Consider the following 25,513-nt stretch of genomic DNA (forward strand, 5'->3'; position numbering starts at 1 on the left):
TAGGAAGGAACAATCAGTTCCATACATACAAGATGGGAAGCGACTGTCTAGGAAGGAGCATGGCGGAAAGGGATCTAGGGGTCATAGTGGACCACAAGTTGAATATGAGCCAACAGTGTGATGCTGTTGCAAAAAAAGCAAATATGATTCTAGGTTGTATCAACAGGTGTGTTGTAAGCAAAACTCGTGAAGTCATTCTGCCGCTCTATTCTGCACTAGTTAGGCCTCAGCTGGAGTACTGTGTCCAGTTCTGGGCGCCACATTTCAAGAAAGATGTGGAGAAATTGGAAAGGGTACAGAGAAGAGCGACAAGAATGATTAAAGGTCTAGAGAACATGACCTATGAAGCCAGGCTTCATGAACTGGGCTTGTTTAGTTTGGAAAAAAGAAGATTAAGGGGGAACATGATAGCGGTTTTCAAATATCTAAAAGGGTGTCACAAGGAGGAAGGCGAAAATTTGTTCCTCTTGGTTTCTGAGGACAGGACAAGGAGTAATGGGCTTAAAGTGCAGCAGGGGAGGTTTAGATTGGACATTAGGAAAAAATTCCTAACTGTCAGGGTGGTCAAATATTGGAATAAATTGCCAAGGGAGGTGGTGGAATCTCCCTCTCTGGAGATATTTAAGAACAGGTTAGATAGACATCTGTCAGGGATGGTGTAGACGGAGCTTGATCCTGCCTTGAGGGCGGGGGGCTGGACTCGATGACCTCTCGAGGTCCCTTCCAGTCCTATTATTCTATGATTCTATGATTCTATGAAAGCAGAACCAATCCCTTTATGCTTTTGTCCTCTCACCAGTAAACATTTGTAAACTCACCTCCCCCCCCCACCTCCACCCCAGGGAGGAGTAGTCCAGGGAGGCTCTTAAAGTTGCACCACCACTCCGCACATCCAGCAATTTCTCTTCAGTCTTAAACCCTCGGCTCTCCACATATGACCGTAGGACCTAACTGTAGCACTTCAGCACTCAACACCCCTCTCACTGGTGCAGCATGTCCTAGAGGCCAGAGTCATGAATAAACAGCTCTCTCGCTGGGGCAGTGCAGCCGAGTAGCTGGAGTCACTAATAAACCGCACTCATTGGGGCAGTACAGCCTAATAGCCGGAGTCACTGATTAAACCCTTCTCACAGGGGCAGTACAGCCTAGTAGCCAGAGGCAGTCACAAATACCCCTCTCATTGGGGCAGTATGGCCTAGTAGCCACAGGCAGTAACAAACACCCCTCTCACTGGGGCAGTGGAGTCATTGATAACCCCCTAGTAGCTGGAGTCATTGATAAACCCCTCTCACTGGGGCAGCGTGGCCTAGTAGCTGGAGTCAGTAACAAACACCCCTCTCACTGGGACAGTGCAGTCTGGTAGATAGAGTCAGTATAAAGCAGGTGCAGGCCCCACTGGTTAGAGCAGTGAGGCAAAGAAGGGCAGAGGGATCCCCTGGGTCCCAAGCCCAAAGCCCTAATAGCAGAGGCGCCAGCCACTTCTTGCTCAGCAAGGAATCCTACACAACATGCTGAGCTTCTCAACTCAATCTCCTGCCCAGAGCTACTTCCTATCGTACTCAGCTGAATTCCCTCCAGGGTCCTTTCTCCAGTCCTTCTATAGCACTGGTGTCCTGCTGGCTGGATTCCATGGCTAGTCTCTCTGGTGGTTCGCCTGCAGGAGTTCTAGCAGCACCTCCTTCCTCCCCAACTTTGCCTGGGGCATGTGTGTCCCTCTGGTGGTTCACCTGTCAGCACTCCAGCAGTGCCTCCTGCCTCCTCAGAAGCCAGCCCTGATCAAGCCTCTCTCCAGGCTTTTATACATGGGCTGAAGTCTGAGCATGCCCTGCAAGGCTGTGGGGGCAGGACTTCTTCAGCCAGGTGAGCCTATTTAAGCCTAGCGTTCCCCATGTGGGGCTGGTGCACTCCATCACACTCTTAGCTCTCAACATGGAAATCTGGGCTTTTAAGTTGAAGAGCCAATGCTTATCCCTATTGAAAATTGGGTTGGGTGAGGGATGCATGTTGGGAAGGAAGGGGATTCATTTACAAGTATAGTTTACAAACCATTAAAAGATGACCCAAGAATTTTTATTCAGTTTACAGAAGGGGAATAATTCCCAAGTTAAGTACACACTTTTTCCTCTGCAGAAAAGTGAGCCTTTGAAGTGGAACTTTGTGTACTTTTTCAGTGACAAGCTGTCTAAATGATTATGTTAAAGAATGTACAAATGCTAAATCAGTGTCTGATTGTCACACAAACACTTGTGCTTTTCCTGAAAACTACTCACCTTAAATGTGATAGTACATAGCTTTATTTCTCTCAGAAATAATCTTGAAAAAGCTGTGTTTAACGTGTGTGTTTTTCATTTTTGCTAAGTTATTTTTAAAAGCATCTTCTTTGGAAAACACAGTTAAACAGGACATGTTATACTGCAAAGGCAGTCCACCATAGGGAGGGAGAGACTATGTGATGTTGGGGCAGCGAGTGGCAGAATAACTGGAAACCACATGCCACCAGAAGCCCGCCTCCACAATAAAGCTCCAATGGAGCCACTTATGCACTCTGCAAGGAGGAGGGTGCTGTTGCTGCTACACTGCACCATGAGCAACAGCAGTGCATGGACTTGGTCACTTCTTCCTGCAAGCTGGTGACCCATCAAGTAGTAGAATGTCTGGCAGGGGTTTCCAGGACATTGCTCTACTTGATGGGGCACTGGCCCAGAGTATTTAAAATCAGGACAGTCCCGGATTTTCCAGGACGTACGGTCAGCATAAATATAGACGATTTTCATCTTCTTCCTTAGCATATGGATCATCCAAATGCCAAAAGAGAAAAAATGTTCACCCTTGTTATTGAAACTCTTCCAATAAGTTGGTGCTAACTTTGGTATAAACTGTTTACTAAAACATCTCTCTATATGTACACTTTTTACCGCTGTTGTTAACAATAAAACAATAAATTGCATCTTCTGTTAAAAAATTCTAATTACAGTGTACCTGATTTTCCCAGATGCTAAACACCTTCAGATCCCATTGATGCCAATGAAATTGCAGTTTTGTTTAATTGTAACTTCTCCCAAGTTTGGGGGCATGTCTTAAATGCATAGTTATTGGTGGTGGAACATCCCCACCACAAAATTCTATACCCATGAGGAGGAGTCTTATGGGTTGGATTCTTACAGAATATCCTATAGAACAGATTTGCTCCATACTCTGAGATCGCATCCATTCAACCTCCTCCACTGGAAGGCTTTCAGAGGGTGCAGTCCCTAAAGTATGACACTAATCTTACATCACACCTTTGCCAGAAGGCTAGTGTCAGCTTCTGGCCACCAGGCAATGATCTAGGAAGAGGATTTCTTGGACAGCATCTGTGTTCAAATGCTATGAAATTCAGTATAAATACAGCAGGTAAATTTCGGGTTAAAATGGTGATTTCCAGTGCAAAATAAGCAGGGCAAGAGCTGAAAAACAAATACAGTTCTCTTAGAACTGGAGGACTGGACAGAAAAAAAACAACAGCGTGAGTTCTCACTGAAAAAAAAGTAGGCAAGTTGCCAGTCTGGGATAAAATGAAATTTGAACATAAAGCTATGTCCTCAGCTGGTCTGCTAGTCTGGGCTTAAAGGGTTAACTTATTAGAAGTTTTTCTGTTTGGATGGATGTGTGGTGAGTAGCAATACCTGGGCCATAGCCTGAAGTGAAGTCACACCCACAGGAAAAGTTACTACATCCTCTCAACTTTCAAGACTAGTTATATGGTGCTTAATTACATTTAACTTCAATCAGTGAAGTACTTTAAGTAAATAAAAGTTACTAGTTTCCAGTTTACTGAGCAAGAATTACTAAAAGCTAAAGCAAGACAATGGGCACCAGCAAGGGATTTCCTGATATTTTATATATAAGGGAGTGGAAGTTCAAGGAAACTATACAAAGCTTTCCCAAATTCTTACTTGCATCCCACATCTCCTTCTGAATATAAGGATACAAAGGTGCTTTAGTTCAAGATAGACTAGATTGTAATAAACTCTGGTAAGAGTATTATATTAATTATTAGGTTTTTTAGGTGATACAGTAACAAGATTAATATATTTATATCTAACAGTCTCAATCTCCTATTGACTGATATACTGATTTCAGTACACACACAAGAAGGAAAGAACGAAAGAATGAAGTGGACTGAAAAGGACATCACTTAACACATGCACAAGTTAATAAAAATTTGGCCATTATAATTTGATACCTTTACTCATAACTCATGCTGTAGAACACCTTATTCCACTAATTATCCCATTGATTTTAGCATGATTATCTGTGGAGTAAGCTATTATTCAATATCTGTATCAGAATCTGGCCATTAAAATAGGCTGTTGGAGAATGGAGCTTAAAGCTAGTGATAAATTATTAGCTGGTGGAGTAGGTTATGATATCATAGTAACAATGTAGCCTAAACAAATGTTTTGAGAAAACCTTGGAAAGTTGAGGAGAGCTGATCAAATGAAAATAAAGATTAATTAATATATTCACAAGACAAATAACTCACATATGATTCACTGATATTCTTGGGGTCATATTCCATTGCAACCATCATTATTCATTAAAGTATTTACAAATTATAAAAACGTCACAAACTTGTACTGGAAATAAAGTAATCATTATTTATCATTCACTTTCACTATTCAGCCTGTTTTTCCTCCTGTTTCATTCATCCAATCAAAGAGCAGAAAACCAATTTCACTCCAAAAATAGCAAATAGTTTCTGAAGAGTTGACGAACAATTCAGAATATAAAAGCTATTTGCTTGATACGCTGAGGAAAAACCCCCACAAATAACTAATACAATCACAGAAACCACAGACCAACCATACCGCTCCAAAACATTTAAATCAATTTTTTTTGTTCAATGACTAGCACTGCTGATACCACTTGAAGTCAGCAAATACCAAAAAGTGGAAATTGAATCATCTGACTGAGACGCAAACTATAGTGCTGACTTTGGGATACAAGTATGAGCTGTTTGATAAAATTAAGGTCCAACCACTTATTTTCCCCCTTTCAGATGACAAATTAGTGGGAAGGAATTCAAGATAATTACCACATACGTTAGCCAGATGGTTTGCTTGGATTGCCAACAAACAAAAGCATCAAATTTCTGATTAAACTTGGGTTCAATATTGTATGTACTTATGATAGCAAAAAAAAAAAAAAAAAAAATGCAAGAAATGCTGTGTATTGTTCTTGCTTCTATTTTAGCAAAAAAAAAAAAAAGATGCATATGTATACCTCCAGGGACAATGACTGAAGTAGCATTTGTAGGAACAGCGGTAGCTACAGGAGGATGAAGCAAATGTACTACTGTCATTCTTAGAAAGAAAGCTCCAAATGGCCAAAGTCCAGTATGAACTTTTCCACTGTCAAGAACAAGATTAGGAATATTAAATCAAGATTCCAACAAAATGGCAAGACGTGCTTTTAATCCTGAAAGATGAAATTGAGGTTTTTGAGATTTTTTTTTCCTCAAATGGTTTTGGCAACAAATGAGATTTCTTTTTTTGGATGTCTTCTTTTCTGCTGGAAGTCATCCATCAATCAGCACAAAACAGGAACTGGGCCTGTGACTTGGCTAAGCCATCTTGTTTCAGCACTTAGCTCTCTAGTGGTCTGTTCAAACAGTCTGAGCACACTCATAAGGCTTTCCATTAGCATCTGCTCCAGAAGTGAGAATGATCTATCAATTTCATTTTCAGAATGACATAGTGTGTAATGACTGTCTTTTTTTTTTCCAAACCATTTCTCTAACCCAGAGAATGTAGAAATCCATCTGGTAACCTGCATCCTGAATAAGTTTGTCTTGGGATACAAGTCATTATTCTTGGAAGAATTTCAGAAATTTTCTTGCTTTTACAGCCTGCCAGAACTGTGGACTGTTATCATTTCCTTTTAGAAGGATGCTCATTTCTACAGTATCATCTTTTCCAAGGCTAAGGCACAGATGTTTGAGGGTAATGTTGCTGGTAGCTCTTACCACACTGCCATTGTGGAAGGGACAACAAGAACCTTGTGCTCTGAGTAGTGCTATAATTCACCTATATTTCTTAGTACTGGATTAAGAACCTCCTAAATGAAGTGTTGCATGGTGCTGTTGGTGAATTTTCACACCATCTGGCAGTTTGGGAGCAGTTTTAGCACATGCAGCGGACTTCTAAATGCCATAGCAACAGCAACCCCAATGCATTTCCTCACACCCCAGAAACTTCTGTTCTCCACAATCACAATGACTGTGCACTGCTGTCCAGCACAGTAGAGAGTAGGTATTTATATGAGCACCTCACAACTTTTAATGTATTTATCCTCAGAACATTTCCATGAGGTATGGCAGTGCTCATTTCCCAGTTTTACAGATCGGGAAATGAAGCACAGAGAGGCTAAGTGACCCACCCAAGATCACACAGGAAGGCTGTGCTGGAACAGGAAATCACACCTGAATCTCTATAGTTCTAGGGCTAAGGCCCTCATCTTAGGACCACCCCTGCTGTGGGCTTATCAGAATTATCCACCAAATTTGTTAGTCCTATTGCCTGGACAATCATTTTTCCTGCAAGTTACTGACAGGTATCCACATATTAATATTATGTTATTTATGCTGTTAGAATGTTAACTCTCTAGAATCATGTGGCATCTGATGTTTGCTCTCAGAAGTCATTCTGACTGCTTGCTTTCTGAACCAATATGCAGTGAGATGATGAGTTTTCAAAACTATGAAAATGTAGGGAGTTGTTAGTGCTCATACATGCATTTCATAAAATAGCATTAGTCCAGCTATCTGCTCTACCCTTTCTGCACTGGTTGTTTAACTAAAACTAGGATGTATAGTTTTACTGAAAATTGAAAGAATATTGAGTCTGTTATATATATTTCTGTCATATGTTCAGTCACCTTAATAGGGCTTACAAACAAGGGGACATTTTTCAAATGTGTTCATGGGATTTTGGATATGGTCCGTTTTCAAAAGCGACTTAGGCATTTTCAATGAGACTCCTAAAGTACCAAAGTCATTTTTGAAAATAGGATTTAGATGCCATTGAAAAATTTCCCCACAAGGATTATCACACAGAGTATCAATGTCACTAGCAGGAAAGAATTTGACAACTGAGATAGCCACAGAAGGAACACAGCTGGCACAGGAAGTAACAGCAAATAGCAAGAGTGATAATTGTAGTCAGTTTACCAGAAGCTTTATACTTAACATAAAATTGAGCTCTCTGGACAGGGGGCTACATTTTTTTGGGTACTACATAAACAAAGAAAGAAAAAGATGCATCATGTAAAACTTTGGTGGTCTGAAATTATCCAGCTTCTGCTGATGCCAGTGCACTAGATAAAAGTTGATGCTCATAGCATTACTTTTACTGTTAGATACTATGGAAAATAGCTATGAAATTATTTTGCCCTCTCTCCCATGTTAACGTTGGATTATTTGCTACTGTTCTTGTTATAGTGCTTTGTCTATCCCAGTAATATAAAGAAGTTCAAGAGATTTTTTTTAAAACAAATAAGATATTAAAAGGTTCCCACCACTTGTCTTTCAGAAACTATTCCATAGTCTAATACAGTGTTTTTCAACCAATGGTACAAGTACCCTTAGGGGTACTTGAGAGAAGTCTCAGGGTGTACATCAACACAACTGAAATTTGGAGAAAAACTGAATTTTTGTTTTAAGTTTTACAGCGCTTTATTATTTTTGTACTTTTAACACCCAAAAATTTCATTGCCCACCTGGCTACGATTAAGTTATTTAAATAAATTTTTTGCAATGGTACAAAAATAATTTTAAGGGATATTTTATAAAGAAGGTTGAAAAACACAGATCTAATATATTTCACTGGCAAAGATTATCCTAATATGGGTCCTCAATTTTCCCTTCCTTAATTATATTCTGGGTACACCCCTGGGCACACCCAAAATGAAATTTTTCCATTTTTGGTATTTGTACCTTTCAGACAGATGAATTACTTGCCATGTCTCTCCCAATCTCTTTTGTTCCCTTTTAGCTCTTTAGCTGGCAGAGATTGGAAGCATGATCAACTTATAGGTCTGGGGAACAAGTGCCATAAGTCACTCAACCACAACCCTTCCAGACAATAGAATGACTCAGATCAAAGGAGAATCTTGTCCAGTCCTCTGCCAATAATATGGTAACTAAAACCCTGAAGGAGAGTGTTAAAGCATGGGGGGAAGAAAATTTACTTAGTGGTCACAAAGTATTTTCAATAGCTATTCTATGGTGATTTGAGTTGCTACTACTTTTTGTAAGGGGATTAACAATATGCTGATGCCATGTGTTTTAATATAAAACCAAATTGAAATCATACTATTTTTATATGAAGGTTTGTAACATTTTATTGCAAAACATGAAGCTCATTTGGTTTATCAGAAGTGCATACGTACACATCACTTATTGTTTCCACGCTCTTAAACCAGTCTTTTCCGTGAAGACGCTATGTGTTTTTCTGAAAGCTGTTAAATGACTGCAGCTAATCAGCCTTTCTTTTCTGGAAGGATGCTCTCAGATAGAAATGAAGTAGAAGATCTGTGACTTTCAAGTTCTGCTGTGTAAATTGTTCTTCCGCCACAGCTGGAGAAATGCTTTCAAGAGTTTTATGCTGCTTCCTGTGTGGCGATGCAGCTTTCCCCTAACGACTATTTCCCATCAATACCCACAGACACCTACCTTTTTAACCACTGGTTTAACGGTTTCTTACCACTTCCACCTTTCTGAAAAACACTTCATTTGGAAGGAGGTTTACAAATATTTGTTCACCAAGCTGTTGAAGGAGATAACATCTCAAGGGACTTAAAATTAGGTGTACAATAATGCCTGAAAAAAAAAAACTATTCTTGAACATGTGCAGGCAACAGATGTGACCAACAAGTTTAGTATATATAATGAATTTTTGCATATGAAATCTATAATGAAATAGGTCACTACTGCACATTTTACTGTAGCAAACCCAGAAATCTCTCTTTTCCAAGAAACATAATAATCAAATCCTATGAATTAATTACAGTATACAATTAATATTATACAATAGAAAATATTGTTCTAAATGATGGACAAAATCAGCAAAATTTTATGATGCAGTAGGTCACTAAAGCTGGAATTTTAGAGTTAATATTCATATACACACACACACACACACACACACACACACACACACACACACACACACACATAAACAGACTTAAAATGTTTGTCTCCTTTGCAGGGATCTTCTATGGGTTTAACATAAACAACTGGAATATTTTAAACCTCAAATACTGCTTCTACATAAATAGAAAAGATTATATATATATAATCTACCTACACACACATTTTACAATTTAGTTATACTGCTTACAACACTAAAAGTTTGTCTGACCAAAAGTTAGACTAATTTCTTTTAACAGACATTTCAGATACTTAAACTCATTGATTCAGAAAGCATAATTCAGTTTGCAATATGCTTGCCTAGTCAATCTATAAACACATTTTAAATGTTGCAAAAGCATCTATTTTAATGTCTATTTTTCAGACTCATACTTAAAGTTTGTTAATTGTGTTTTATTCTCTTCAACCAAAGGGAGGAGCAGAGACAATTACAGCAAAATGATTTGAAAGATTTAATGGCATACATTTAATTGTTCAAGAATAATTCCTATGATTTATACATATAAATGCAAAAATGAATAAAAACTAGTAAATACATTTTTATTTGAAATGTGTGTTGTTAACAATGACAAAAAGGATAAACTGCAAAACTAAGTACTTGGTAGACATGCTACTGAATTTATTATTTCTTCAGTTGCCAGTACTGAAGCTATTTATGCTTTCTTTTTTCGTTCTTAAGCATATAATCACCTTTATTTGGCTTTTAAGCATCCTTAATTTCACCAAATACTTGACATTCTTTTAATAAACATAGTTTGGATGGGTTGGAAAGAAATGCAATTTGGTATCATGAGTTGTGTTTTATTAATTTGAAAACCCCAACCTATTACTGTAAATTGAAAGGTAATTTATTTATTATAAATACCAGGCTATCTGTATCTAAGGTGTGGGAACTTTTGGCAAATGTGGAGTATGTCCAAAGGTGTTTAAACTGAGCAGCACAGACTCTGGAAACCTCAGAATACAAAACAGACAGATTCTGCAGGTTTCTAAAGAAGACAAGAAACTGAAAGATTTTTCCTTGCTGTCTATGGAAACACTGTAAAACGACCTGAATTCTGATTGTCAGAAGGTGTTGAACACCCAGCATTCTGAAAAGTCAGATTCCTCCAAGGTTTCTCATATCGTACACCCAAAAATCATTAGTCATTTTTTAAAATCTTGGCTACACGAGAGAGCAATTTTTGATGTCCCCTTGATACTCCAGTAAACATGCCCATTTGTTGATATCTTCACTGGGAGAATGATAGTTCCATCACTTAAAGGTGCTCCCCCATGACCAAAGAAAAGATTTAAAAATAATTATCAATGAACAAGCATGTTATTTTAACTTATTTTTTTCCTTTGAATTGCAAACATATTTTACCATATTTTGCTGAGTGGAAATCATATCCCATTTCATCAAATTAATCATACAGAGAAGTGCATTAGCTTCAGGGTGGGTTTTAAGCATCTTGTTGTCCAGGAGGGTCAGTTTGCGGCCATTCAGCAAGCTGACTAGGATTTGGAGACTCATTTGAACAAAAACTCCACTTTTTTTTGTCTGTATGGCCCAGTGCTCACAAATAAAAAGATTTTTATAACCCAGATCTCTTGGCTTCTGTGAGTAAGTTAAGCAGGTGTAGAGCCAAGATGTGCAATCTTCTGAAGCTTTGGCAGAGTTGAAGGTGGTGGATCATTTAAATGAATAAAGCCAAAAGAAGATCACTGAAGTGTCTCCTCAACAAAACAGTGCAGTTTCATCATCATCCCTTGCTTGCTGAATATTTGTGTCATTGTTAAAACAGTATTGCCCAGTTTCCCATCACCTGCATCTCCAAATACAAAGTAATATAATGTTGTTTCCCTAGTATCATTTTACAACATTCCTTATGTGAACAACAGATTAAAAGTAATATTTCATGGCAAAGTGAGGAGGAAGCTGAAAGTTCATATAAATCCAGCTGCATCACCTTTCTCTTGTATGCATAAACCCTCAGACTCAGCAATGCTTACATGCAACAAGGAAACTATGGAGAGGCCAGGAAAAGAAGTCGCAAAGGAAATGGGCTTGCAATAATGCAAGAGAGACAGGAGGTTAGAAAGAAAGATTTAGAATTTTCACCAAGCTAAGCATAAATCCCTAATTTAATTAGTTTAGTTTAATTTAATCTAATTTAATTCTACAAATGTAGGCCAAAAATGACAAGGTCTTGTTCAGATAGGACAACATAGTGTTGTGGATCTTGACAGAGAAGTGCTAAGAAGAGATAAAGGGATAATAAACTCATTGCAGAAGCAGAAAAGAACAGCACTGACTAACTTCCATAATAAAATCTACCCAACCATCTTTTGGTGAAAGGTCAGAGGTGACAACAGAATCCAATAATAGTAGTTAAGATTATCAGTATTTATATTTCCCTGGGTGGTTACAAACTTGTCCAGTGCTGAAAATTGACAGTTATTTGAGAGTCATATTTTTTCTAGTAAAATAGTATGTGATAACCCAAAACCACTTTACCGTGATCTTTTGCCTAACTCTCAATACAAATAGCTTTTACTCCTACTTTGATTGAATTGTTGCTTAATCTGACATGTCTACCTTTTGGTTTATAGCAGGGATGGGGAACCTAAGTACCAGGGGGCTGGATGTGGCTCCCAACATGCCTGGATCTGTCCCCGAGGCTCATGGCTCCTGCCCCTCAGGGACTGGGGAGCCTGCACTGGTTCTCCAAGCTCCCCACTGCCCCATCGCAGGACTGGAGCACACAAAAGGTAATAGGCGGAGCCCGTCTAGGCTGTAGTGTGGGAGGGAACATGGGGAGCATCTTTCTCCTTCTCAGTCAGGGGCCATGTCAGTGAGGGTTTGTTTGGGTTGTTTTGCTTCTCCCTTGTGTGTGGCACCCAACTGATTTTTCTGTGGATCAGTGATCCCCACCCTAAAAAGGTTCCCCACTCCTGGATTATAGAGCTGGTTGAAACTCAGAAACATTTCTTGCAAAGTGGAAATACTGTTTTAAAATTATATTTTACCTTCATGTAAATTAAAACAAATATATATTTTTAAATTCCTATAAAATGGGAATTCCGTTTTTTTCTTTGCTGGGAAATTGTTAAAATCTATTGAACATCATGAAAAAATTCTGCTTAATTGAAATAGCTTTTTCCAATATTCTGACCAGCATATATAAAGTGAAAAAGAGAGAGAGAGTGTCTGTGAGAACACGCCCCAGGCAAGCTGAGAGGGTGTCCTGTAGTAGGGGGGAGGGTAAGAGAACAGGCCTTGGGTGGGCTGAGGAGGTGGAGGAAGACAAAAGGCTCTGGGTGGGCTGAGCTGAGAGAACAGGCCCTAGGTTGGCTGGGGGAGAGGGGGGGAAGGAGGGACGAAGGGGGCAGAGAAACAGTCCCTGGGTGCTCTTGGGGGAAGCATGGTGGAGAACAAGAGGTCCATGGGGGGGGGGGACGACATGGCAGAGAACAAGAGGCAGGTCAGGGGATTGTCTGGGGGAGAGAACAGACCTCAGGTGTGCTGGTGGGTGGCCCTGAGTGGAGAGAACAGGCCCTGGGTGGTTGGGGGTGGTGCTGTGCGTGTGAGGGAGGAGAACAGCAGGTGGGTGGGGGGGAGCATGCCCATGGCCCTCACCTCCTGCACCCCCCACTTCCCAAAGACCCGGAAAATGTTGGATGACTGTGCTAGTCTACCTATATTCTTGTATTATACCCGTTGCTATGGCATCTGACTTCCTTAAAGTAAACTTAAGGTTGATTTTTTTAAAAAACATAAAAATTTTCTGTCTGGTAACTGAAGGGGTTAGGTCATTCTTATGCACAAAATTCTCAGTCTAAATGCTATAATAAAGTATTAATGAACTTTTTACCCTCAAAAAACAAGTTCATTCTCCAGTATTTACAGTGGAACAGTGCAGTGGATTAATGTGTTTTTGCACTCTTAATGTCCTTTTGAAACACTGCCATGTGTCTTCAGCTGTTTTTCTTCTTAGTCTTGTTTTGAATGGGATCTTACCTACCAGCTTCCTGAGTTTGCTAAAGTCTGCCTTCTTGAAATCCATTGTCTTTATTTTGCCATTCTCCCTTCTACATTCCTTAAAATCATCAACTCTTATCATTTCATGATCACTTTCACCCAAGCTGCCTTCCATTTTCAAATTCTCAACCAGTTCCTCCCCATTTCTTACAATCAAATCTAGAACAGCCTCCCCTTTAGTAACTTTTTCCACTTTCTGAAGTAAAAAATTGTCTCCAATACATTCCAAGAACTTGTTGGATAATCTGTGGAATCTCCATCCCTAGAGGTTTTTAAGTCTCAGCTTGACAAAGCCATGGATGGGATGATTTAGTTGGGATTGGTCCTGCTTCAGGCAGGGGTCTGGACCCGATGACTCCTGAGGTCTCTTTCAGCCCTAGGATTATATGATTCCATGATCTGTGCCCTGCTGTGTTATTTTCCCAAGAGATGAGTCTGCCGAAACCAATCCTGTACTTAGATGTGATGCTCTGTGTACTTTTTCCAGAAGAATAGCTCTCTGCAACTCAAAAGCTCATCGCTTAGTCCAAAAAAGTATTACCTCACTCACCTTGTCTCTGTCATATCTCAAGCAATTCACCTAATCTCTTGTAATTAGAAAAGAGCACTTTCATATTGAACTGAATATAAAGGATATGAACACAGAACAAACTCCCCTGGAATCCAAGCCTTCATCTGTGCCTGTGCCTCCTGCAGGGAATAGCTGGTGCCAAGACTGATAGCCTGTCTTTGCTCCAGCTCTCCACAGAAACCTCAATGGCAAAGTTGCCACTAAAGAAAATTGGGCAATACCCTAATGTTCATCATCCACTTGTTTGCTCTATACAACCTGAAGGTGGCTCCAGATCTCCAAGATCACTACGATGTGTGTTCTTCTTTTAAATGCCATTTTAAATCCTTATATTGTCCTGTGATGGTTTAGCAGACATATTTAAGTATTCTCTGTACCTAATTCTGTTCAATGAATGCATGTCCTCCATCTTTGTGTGTCAGACCAAAGACAAATGGATCCAAACCAGGCCTACAGCATTTGAAAGATTACTCACTCCGCTACTTGCTGGAGCCCTGAAATTAAGCACCACCGCGAAATTTACGCGACTTTAGTATTTTTGTTCCTTCTGTAACAAAATATGCTTGTGTGGTGCATATGGGCTGGGGAACACACCTGTACATCATTTCCCAGCTTGCTAAGGCATGTCACAAAATTGAATTGGAGCAATAAGGCAGAGCCTATAATGTAATTTAGATACTCAAATACAGTTCTTCCCCGATATGACCCATACATACTATGAAGCCGCATTGATCTTTACCACATTTCAATGATCTTGAGTGTGCAGAGTTAATCAGAGCTATGTACCCCCAAGGAAGCCTCTCTTTTCATTCACAAAAGCACTTTCCATGTTATTTCCAACTGTTCTGATCTATGTTTTCTTTTGTATTTACTACAACTCCTTTGACAAAAACATCAGTAAAAAGACATCAAAAACTTCATTCTCTCTATACAATAAAAAGTACACTGTATTACAACTACATAACCAGGATACCACTATTTCCCCCCAAAAAAGATCAATTTTTTTTTCAATTAAGTAATGTTTGTAACTTCTGGAAAAAAAATGGTTACCATTTGCAACTTTATAATGGCGACTGTAATGTCAGATCATGGTAATTCCATGGTACTGAATCAACTGCCTTTCAAAAATATACATTCATTAAATCATTCAAAAGTCTTCCATTTAGACAGGCCATTAATTTAGCTCTCTTTGGATTTGTGTTATTTATTTATTTCTTTTGACAATGTAATGAAATACTGCCAGGCAAACACAAAATCATGATTCAAGGCAAATCAGTAAATACATGGATGAAAGAATAAGCTGAAAACAATATAACATCCTGTACACCTAAATATACTTTAGGAATTGTATAGAATTAACATTAATCATCCTTCATTTGCCAGTTTGATGGTGAACAATTGAGATGAGTAAATGCAGCAAGCCTGTTATTTCGAAAAAATGGGCTCCGAAGTGTGAACCCTCCACTTGTTATTTCGAAATAAGGGAAGCTATTTCAAAATAACTGCCTAGTGTAGACCAGGGCTTAGAGACTTGCATATTTTCATATTCTGTGCTATTCATAGTCAAAAGGCAAAATTACAGCAAGTGTACTTAGGTAACTACACATTACAGACGGGCAAACTAATTCTTAAATAATGAAACAAAACAAAAACCTCTCAGAACTCTTCTGAATCTCCTGTGTTTCTAAACTTGAGACAATCCATTCCTGGGATCTGGTTATTTTTTTTTCCAATTTCTTTCTAATTCATGCTCATGCACTTCTCAACTCCAGTTGGTGCTAAAATGCAAAAATACTGTGAAGGAAGCAGCTCCTGTGATAATGTCTTTGGGCCAAAGATAGAAGCAAGAAGTGCTGAAGAGTCTGTACTTGTGATTATTACTATTTAAATGTTTGTGGAAGTTCAGGTAGTTTGGGTGAACATTAGAAAAACATCTAAACCAGAATCCTGACTAGCCCATCTAAACCTAAATTCTGACCCATTTTGAGACTTGCTTGTCCTTACTGTACATATAAGGAGTATAAAGTTTCAACTTTCACTTCTCCAAGTCTGCTTTTAACAAGAGATTTTCAAAGAAATTGTCAATTTCAATTTGACCCTTGTGTAATACTGGAACTAAGCACTCACTGATCTGCATAGGGCCACTATTGGTTTGTACTCTGTTTGTAAATGACAAGTGTTAACAAGCAGAAAATAAACTTGGCATTTAATTGAAAAGCAGCTGAATAAAGTGCACTTTGAGGCACTATATTGTGCCTGATTTCAACAACCAAACAGTAGCTCAATATGAGAAGATAGATCCTTTAGCATGTGTGTTGCATTAGAAGTTTCCCTTATAAATATATATAAATATAAACTGACAGACATTTATGTTTGTGCAGTCTTTTTGTGACTGTAAAGTGCTAAGCAATATTATATATGATTTTAGAGGCTGTCGAACTTGTGTTTATTGACACAACTATTCTTCATTAAACACAAGGGTTTAAGCATCTTCAATGTAAAGAAGCCCTTGATTTCACATAATAAACAGTAAAGCTCAAACAGTGTGGGCTTTCTTTTCAGCCTACCATAGGTTTTTTTCCCTAAAATAACAAATGTAAGTTTAAAAGATGTGTATGGCATAAAAGAGTCAGTCAACTGGTAGTTTGTCTTGCTTTTTATAGTCACATTACTCTATATTTTCACTAAATGAGGCTACATAAGCTATTTTTAGAGTCTGATGACTTGAACCTTTTTAATGTAGCCCGGAACCTCTCCCTGCCTCCTCCCAAATCCTTAGACTGTCTGGTGACAGTCTTGTTGCTTTTTCTGTGTAAGTATCTCTGTCTTAAGTCAACATTTGAACACCCATCTAGCCACCACAGCACGGCCTGTCCTCTGGTGAATGCAGCATGTATTTTCCTGTCACAGGATCCCCTGGTAAACTACCTTCTCTGAAAAAATCAGCAAATCATATTTCAAGAAATGGGTATTCTTGCTTCCTTTCGGATTTAAGATGTTAAAAATAATCATCAACCATTCTCCTCGCTAAATCAGATGAGCATATAATGTATAAAAGCCTGACTGAGCAAAATATTTTTTATCTCCGAATGCAACAACTTCAGTTTAATTTTTATCTATTTTTTTTTCTTTTAAAACAATAGCTGATATAGAAAGACTTTGATAGACACAGACAATGAGCAAGCTCTCCATTTTAAGCTGTTCTGCTAGAACATACTTTCTTTATTAATCAAAAATAAAGTTACAAGGAATGTTTAATGCACATTAGATTTAAACTTTAATTTTAACTGATTTTTTTTTTTTTTTTTTTTTTACTTTCAACCCTTTCCAGATAATTAAAGGGGTTCAGAAAAAGTTGCTTTACGGAGAAATCAGAACTTTCCATGGTTGCCACACAATTTCTACAAATCAGGAATGAGGAAAGTTCATCTTCTAATTCTAGCCAGCCAGATCAGGCTGCCTCTCAGCCCACATTGCTAATAGTTGTCCAGCTATATCGAAAGAAGCACAGAAGACACTTTATATGGATTTATTCAAGTCATAACTTTATTATTAGATGTTTAGGACTATACAATAGGTAATTGTGTACAGTACAAATAATCCATTGTCTATTCTATAATTACTCATGGGGATGCCACCAGCTCCCCCCTCTTTTCCATCCAGTACATCCATTGCCAGGCCCTTATCATCCACTCTCCCTCATAGGAGGGGTAAAGGTGTGATGTAAGAAAGGGGTATCGGCTCCCCACATTACAAGCAGAGAAGCCCCAAAGCCCACACTTTTCTGTTCTTTTAACGAGCACCTTCTTTTTAAGTCTTTACCAGGCTATTTATCTGGTCGCTGGCACATGAACAAACCATTCCAATGTGCAGTAAGAAAAGCAAATATGGTAGGTGACCAGCTTGGCTTAGCAGTGAAATCTTTGGCGAGTTTAAACACAAAAGGGAAGCTCGCAAGAAGTGGAAATTTAGACAGACGACTAGGGAGGAGTATAAATATATGGCTCAAGTATGCAGGGGTGTAATCAGGACGGCGAAAATGCAGCTGGAACTACAGCTAGCAAAGGATGCGATAGGTAACAGGAAAAGTTTTGACAGGAATGTTAGCTATAAGAAGTTGGTCAGGGAAGGTGTTGCACCCTTACTGAAGGAGGGAGAAGATGTGGAAAAAGCTGAAGTACTCAATGATTTTTTTTTTTGCCTCTGTCTTCATAGACAAGGTCAGCTCCCAGACTACGGCACTAGGCAGCATAGTATGGGAAGGAGACGGGCATCCCTCAGTGGAGAAAGAACAGGTTAAAAACTATTGTTGGAAGACAGGATATTGTGCTAGACTGACCTTTGGTCTGACCCAATATGGGCATTTTTATGTTCTATACAAAAATGGCATTGCAGAGTAGTTTTGCATTGGGTTACTGAAAATGTAACTCTAAAGTTATGCAGTTCAAACAGTTTCATATACATTCGTTAACCTAAAATTATGTGGGTTTCAGTTCTCTAATTACATACTTTAAAAAAAAAGTATAATTTGAGCTGTGACAGAATTGAATGGTATTTTCCATGCAATCTGAAGCTGAAGGAGACAGAGCATAAATTGCAAGAGGAAGAGTCAATACCAATCAGAATGCATTTGGGTATTATGGGGAAAGAAAATGCAGGATTCAAGAACTGGATGATTCCAGGCTTAGGATAAAATGTACTGGCTGCTGATTTATCATAGGTGAGAGAACTGCATTTCTTGAAAAGAGGAGATGCACACAGTATTTTGGAACCAACTTCTCTTCCACTCACCCCCATCCTGCCCTCCAGTGCTCCTACATATATTAGACTTTGAGACTTCGTCCCTGGTTTTACTACACAAAACTCGTAACAGGCTAGAACAGGACTTAGGATCAGGCTCTAATATTCCAAAACCCATTGAAACCAGTGGAAATATTACAGCCAACTTGAATCAAGTTTGGACCAGACCTTAGTTGGTGGCAGGTGGATGTTTAGAATAGATGTGTTCAATGAAGCTGGGAGCACTTTGAAGTTATACTGGAATGGCTCAACATTAATGAAGACTCCCAAGGATCTGGGACACAGTGATTCATGTAAGGAATGGCACTAAACAGTTTAATACATTGGTTAATTGCTGGGGAATTTAAGTTCTCATTGATTTGATTTGGAGAGATGCTACATTTTTAAAACTCAGAGAAAGTCCAGATGCAATTTGGGTTTATAAACACTGAACATTAAAATAAGTATAGTTGCAGGTACAGAGAGACTTCTCCACCACTTACATACTAGTATTTGCCATCAAATACTTGGGGCAGAGGCTGTAGACTAACAATTCACTTTGCACTAAAACCTAATTTGTTGCATGACAAGCACATCTGATAATTGATAAATAATCAATTTAGAGCAGGGCTACTCAACTTTGGAAGCCCTAGGGGCCACAATGATACTCACGGCACATGCCAAGGGCCACAACTTAAGTCTGGTTACATATACCTGCAAATATATATTCAAATATATGCAAATAGCTTCTTTCACACTGATGGGCATGAATACAAAGATGAGGGCAAGACTACACAACACACAGGCCCCATTTAAGTCCCTTCTGCAGATATTAATAAAATGCAATATTTACCCCATTTCCACCTTTATGACAGCACTTTTAATGAGCAATGACAGTTTAGGAATTTAACTACTGAAATGTCTCTAAATATAAAACCATTACATTGACTCCATCTTAATTTTAGCTCCCCCTGGTGGCCCACGTGTTGAGCCTCGCGTAAACCCAAACTGCATCACGGGCCACAAACAAATGGGTCATGGGTTGCATGCGGCCCGTGGGGCACGTATTGAGTAGCCCTGTTTTAGAGCTAAGAGAATGGTTGGAATAATACCGGTACTTCAAGTTTCCTCAGGTGACAGTTCCAAAAGGAAATGTGTCAGAAATAGATTCTTATCCAGCAAAACACTGAAGAGAGTGCTTAACTTTAGCACATGAATAGCCCATTGACTTCAATTAAACTACTTGTGTTTAAAAAACAAAGCATCCACTTAATTTTCAACTGTACTAACAGTATCGATACAACATTGAGGAGTCTTTAGGGCACCTTAGGGCATGTCTATACTGCATGCGTATTCTGAAATAAGCTGTTTTGAAATTTATATTTTGAAATTGTTTATTTCAAAATAGAGCATCTACACAGCAAATGTCCATTGAAATAGAGCCGTGTTCTTTTGAAATAGAGTGTCCAAACTCATTGGATGCTGAATTGCATTTAAGGCCACCCAGAGCCACTTCAGGTCAGCCCTCTTTTCCTGGAGTTGCTGCCTGAAGCTCGAGCTTAGGGGGGCATGTCTCAGGTTCTACTCCTTTTCCTATCTCCTTGAAGGACAGCAAAAGCCTTTTCTTTGCCTGCTGTGGTTGCCCTTGCGGACACCTCAGCACTCTAGACATGGAGCTGGACCTGCAACCTAGAAGATGATGGCTTGTATATGTCTTAGTGTACTTTCTGCTGCAGTTTCTGCGGGCTGCCTTCCAGGCCCTGCAGGAACAAGACCCCTAGCTCCTTGTGGGGCAATTCCTCTTGGCTCTCCAGGTGCTACTCATGCCCTCCCCTGCACATCACGCACCACTGCGTCTGGCGACTGGACACCATTTCTGACTGCTGGAACTGGATGATCCTGGATACATCCAGTGGGATGACCAGCAGTGGCTCCAGAATTTCCACATGTGGAAGAACACCTTTTTTGGAGCTTTGTGAGTGGCTCTCCCCCGCCCTCTGGTGACAGGACACTCAGATGAGACTCACCATCACCATCCAGAAGTAGGTTGCCATTGCCATATGAAAGCTCACCATGCTGGACAGCTACCAATCTGTTGGGAACCAGTTCAGCATGAGGAGATCAACTGTCAGGGCCATGGTCATGCAGGTATGGTGCTCTCATGCTGTTGACCCGAGGCGGGGGGATGAGGGGGTGAAATGAACTGCTGGAGTGGGGTTTCCTAGGCAAGGTGTGGTGGTGGTGGTGGTGGAAGCCTCCTCCCTGGAAGTTTTTTCAGTCCTGCCTTCACAAAGCCCTAATGGGTGATAGGGCATGTCGGGGTTGATTCTGGTGTGTGTGTGGGAGAGGTGGAGCTTGGGGAACTCCCAAGGGTCTCAGCACCACTGTGATTCTCTGTCTTCTTCTACAAGGCTGTGAGGGCCATCCATGCCATCCTGCTGCACAGAGTCATCAAGTTGGGTGATGTAGACCCTATCATCATCAGCTTTACCAGCATGGGCTTCCCCAACTGCGGGGCAGAGGGAGAGCTATTGACAGCACCCACATCCCCATCGATGCCCCCGATCACCGGAGATCTAAATACATCAACCGGAAGAAGTACTTTTCAATGGTCCTGAAGGCCCTCATCAACCACCACAGCCAGTTCACCCACATCTACATCGGGTGGTTGGGGAAGGTGCACAATGCACGTGTCTTCCAATACTCCAGCCTGTTCCAGAAGCTGCCCGATGGCACCTTTTTCCTGTACCACACCATCAGGGTTAGGGATGTAGAAATGCCAGTCTGTGTTGTGGGGGACGCAGCCTACCCTCTGCTCATGAAGCCTTACACCAGACAACTTGACCCCATCAAGAAACTTTTTAATGCCAGGGTGAGGAGGACCCATATTGTGGAGGAGGGTGCCTTCGGGTATCTCAAGGGGAGATACCATTTTGTCTCATCTCCTGTCTGGACCTCGTTGACCAGAATGTCTCCCAGGTGATGGTAGCGTGCTGTGTCCTCCACAACCTTTGTGAAAGGAAGGGGGAGACATTCTTGCCAGTGTGGGGGGCAGAGGCTGACCAGATCGGCAGGGCCTTTGAGTTATCCAGCAGGCCTATCAGGAGACTGTGCAAATCCGTGAGGCCCTTAGGGAGAGTTTCTCACAAGGAGCCCAGTGACACTTTCCCCTGGGCCGCCCCACAAGGGGTCTGTGCATTAACCCTCTTTGCCTTTCTTCCTCCATCTTTCTTTTCCATTGACCTCCCTTTCATCCTTCCCCTCCCCTTCCCTGTAGAGATAATAAAGTACACTTTTTGTTTGTAAACAATCAACTCTTATTTTTATTGGGGTGAACATAACTGGGAAGGGACTGGGGAAAGGACCTGAGGGGAAGGTGAGGTGGAAGGGAGAAGAAGGTGGGAGGAGAAGCTTAGGGCTGGAGCTGGAAGTGGCACTTGTGTCGGGTGAAGGGCCATCGTTGACCATTGAGGGGGGTAGGTTCAGAAGCTGGAGGGATGGGAGACAGCATAGGAGCGGCCACCACGTGCCCGAGGACTATATAGAACACCATAAAAATGGATCGGCCCTGCTGCAGCAGCTCCCACCAGGAGTCGCGGTGCATCTGCAGATCCGCCTTCAGTCCCTGTTCCTGCCAATCCAGAGAGTGCTACAGAGTGCTGAGGGTAGCAATATGCTCTCTCTGGAAGTCCTTGTGGGCTCTCCAACTCTGGCAGATCTCGCAGGGTTGGGACAATGGCATGGGAGGTTTCTACTGCTCCCCTCTTGCAGCTGGTCCAGATGTGGAGAACAAAGAGAAGGGCAGTCATCCCAGGAGACACCATGCATGAAGCCTAGCCCAATCTCTGAGCCGAGACCAAAAGACCTCAGGTCAGATGAAGGTGTTGTGCTTCCATCAAGGCCACCTGAGGCCTAGACAGTGGGGTGTGTGTGTGTGTGCGTGCGCACGCGCACGTCTGGGTGTCTCCATGTCCACAGCTCAGTGTCAAGAGTGAGGCAGGCCTCTCCAGGCACTGTGTGAACCAGAACACAAGGGCCCTCTGTTGCAGCCTCCTGGGTCTGTGTGCCCTGGACTGGCACTCCACATGCAAAGGCTGCTGCAGAAACCCCAGATCAAGAAGGCCGAGCGAGGAGCATTCAGCAGCTCCTGGCCGCTCACCACCTCCACCCATGTGTATCTATGGAAACTAATGACACTCACCTGATGGGCCTTCCACAGCATCAGACAATGCTTGGGAGACATCCAGGGTGGGGGCAACCAACTCCAGAGAGAGCAAGGACTTCTCGCTGGCGGGCATTATTGCCCTGCTGGCCTCGTCCATTGCTCCTCCTCTTTCTCCTGCCCATCTCTGCCATCTGGGAGGGTGACGACAGGCATCTCCAGCTGTGAGTCAACTACCAGGGTGGGAGGAAGGACTGACCTGCCCTCTAGGATATGGTGAAGCTCATTATAGTCAGGGGAAGTTGGTATGCTGCCCTGGAGCAGGAGCTGCGCTCTCTGACCTTGGCATAGACCTGCCTGACCTATTTCATCTTCATGCGCATCTGCTCCTGGGTGCGCATGTGGCCCTTGGTGTCCAGGCTCTTGGCCATCCAGCCACAGACATCTCATTCCTGTGCCTGGTGCGGAGATCCTGGAGGTTTGCCTTCTCACCGCAGACCTCAGTGAGGTCCAGGATCTCTGCACCAGACCAGGAAGATGCAAACCTCTTTTATCCCCTGACAGAGTCCTGGGAACTGGCTGCAGCTGTGGAGGGCTCGGACGGAGCACAAGGGTGGCTCACGGCCACAGGGACAGCTGTGCAGGCTGCTGCAATGTGGCTCAGGGCGGTCAGGGCCTGCCTTGTGCCACAAGCCCTTTCCACTGAGTCTGCGCCTTTAAAGCCTGCAGGTCCCCTGTGGGAAGGGCAGAAGACCAATTATTTTGAAATAACTCCAGCTGTTCTGTCTACACACACTCTATTCCGAAAGAGCTATAGGTGTTATTCCTCGTAGAATGAGAGTTAGGGTATGTCTACACTACCCTCCTAGTTCGAACTAGGAGGGTAATGTAGGCATACCGCACTTGCAAATGAAGCCCAGGATTTGAATTTCCCGGGCTTCATTTGCATAAGCGGGGAGCCGCCATTTTTAAATCCCCGCTGGTTCGAACCCCGTGCAGCGCGGCTACACGGGGCTCGAACTAGGTAGCTCGGACTAGGTTCCTATTCCGAACTACCGTTACTCCTTGTGAAACGAGGTGTACCGGTAGTTCGGAATAGGCACCCTAGTCCGAACTACCTAGTTCGAGCCCCGTGTAGCCGCGCTGCACGGGGTTCGAACCAGCGGGGATTTAAAAATGGCGGCTCCCCGCTTATGCAAATGAAGCCTGGGAAATTCAAATCCCGGGCTTCATTTGCAAGTGCGGTATGCCTACATTACCCCGCTAGTTCAAACTAGCGGGGTAGTGTAGACATACCCTTACAGTCTCCAAAATAAGCCACTCATTATTTCAAAACTGTTTCAAAATAACGGGTTTGCTGTGTAGACACTCATGTAGTTATTTCAACTTGCCCTTAAAGACTGACAGATTTATTTGGGCATAAGCTTTGTTATTTATTTTAGCAGATTTATTTGGACATAAACTTTTGTGAGTATCTGACAAAGTATGATTTTACCCATGAAAACTTATGCCCAAATACATCTGTTAGGGTATGTCTACACTTGCCCCCTAGTTCAGACTAGGGAGGCAAATGAAGCATACCAAAGTTGCCAATGAAGAGCGGGATTTAAATATTCCACGCTTGATTAGCATATTCGTGGCCGATTGCCATTTTAAAATGCTGGTCGCCCAATTTAACTTGCCGCATGTATACGTGGTAGTCCGATTTAAAACCTTTCCCTCGAATTAACTGTTACTCCTCATTGCACTCCTCATTATAGACACTGTACATTCATCACACTTTGCTTATAATTCAAAAGCAGCTTTGTATTCAGTCAGCCCTAATAAAATGTCTGTTGATTTTGCTAAAATCTTTTCTAGACTAATGTAAAGTGTATTAACAGGTATTGGGTGAATGACAATGAAACGAATACAGTAAACAGACTTTATCCAATAGAATAAGTAGCAGTCCACACTGCGGCCAGATGCTGGCACACAGATAGCTAGAGAAAGCAGAAGTCTATATTGGCACTTCTTATGTGATCATTCAGGCCCTCCACTTAAAATGCTGCTAACTGCATACCAATAAAATCATTAACACTTGTAGCAAGAGTTTACCAACCATAAATGTTTTTTTTGCATGTGATTATATAATCCCCTCTTACTTTTCCTCTCTTTTCCAATCTCTCATTTTTCTTCCTGTGATTGCTGCAGTCTCTCAGATCTCCAGGCTAGCTTTTCCCTTTTCCACTTGTAGCCCAAGGTCCAGTGTGTTTCAGCAGCAGCCCTGGGAACAAGTTGTGGACTACAAACTGCGGCATGTTGGGAGAACTTCCTGGTTCTGCCAGGATGTGCCCTCTGCCCCCAGCAGGGTCTCAGCAAGGACTGTGCTAGAAGCAGCACACAGGCTGCATGCTGAGAGAAGGGGCTGCTGAACTGTTTTCCTCTTCTATGTTTTTTACAGAATAAAGCCTGTTCCTGGTGGTTTGTCAGAGTGGGTCTGGTCTGAGGTGCACTCACACATACACAACGCAGAGCACACCAAGCAACCTCAGGCCTAGCCCTCCCCCCACAGTGGTGTAAGAAGTCACAAGCTTCCCCTATGCTGAATAACCGCCCACTGGGCTAGCCAACAGGAGGGGTTACACACTCAATGGCATTCCCATTACCTTTAAAGCTCACTGCATGCATACATTGCTTTCCAAAAGCTAGCCCCAATGCCAGTCAACTGTGCTAATTCCAGACATTCCAGATGACACAAATACTTGTCCATTGCCTTGTCTCCCTTCAGCCCAGCTGCTAAAATCA

General features: G+C 41.5%; 1 long non-coding RNA gene across 1 annotated transcript in view; it reads right to left on the reverse strand.

Moving 5' to 3' along the window:
- The window catches only part of LOC112544211 (uncharacterized), a 64,380-nt gene extending 39,325 nt beyond the window's left edge, over positions 1-25,055 (reverse strand). The window contains exon 1 of the long non-coding RNA XR_003087533.2: positions 24,871-25,055. This is a non-coding gene — a long non-coding RNA (uncharacterized LOC112544211). The remainder of the gene's footprint in view (positions 1-24,870) is intronic.
- Between the last annotated feature and the right edge of the window lie 458 nt (positions 25,056-25,513).

The sequence above is a fragment of the Pelodiscus sinensis genome, chromosome 9, assembly GCF_049634645.1.
Source record: "Pelodiscus sinensis isolate JC-2024 chromosome 9, ASM4963464v1, whole genome shotgun sequence".
In the NCBI taxonomy this organism is placed as follows: Eukaryota; Metazoa; Chordata; order Testudines; family Trionychidae; genus Pelodiscus; species Pelodiscus sinensis.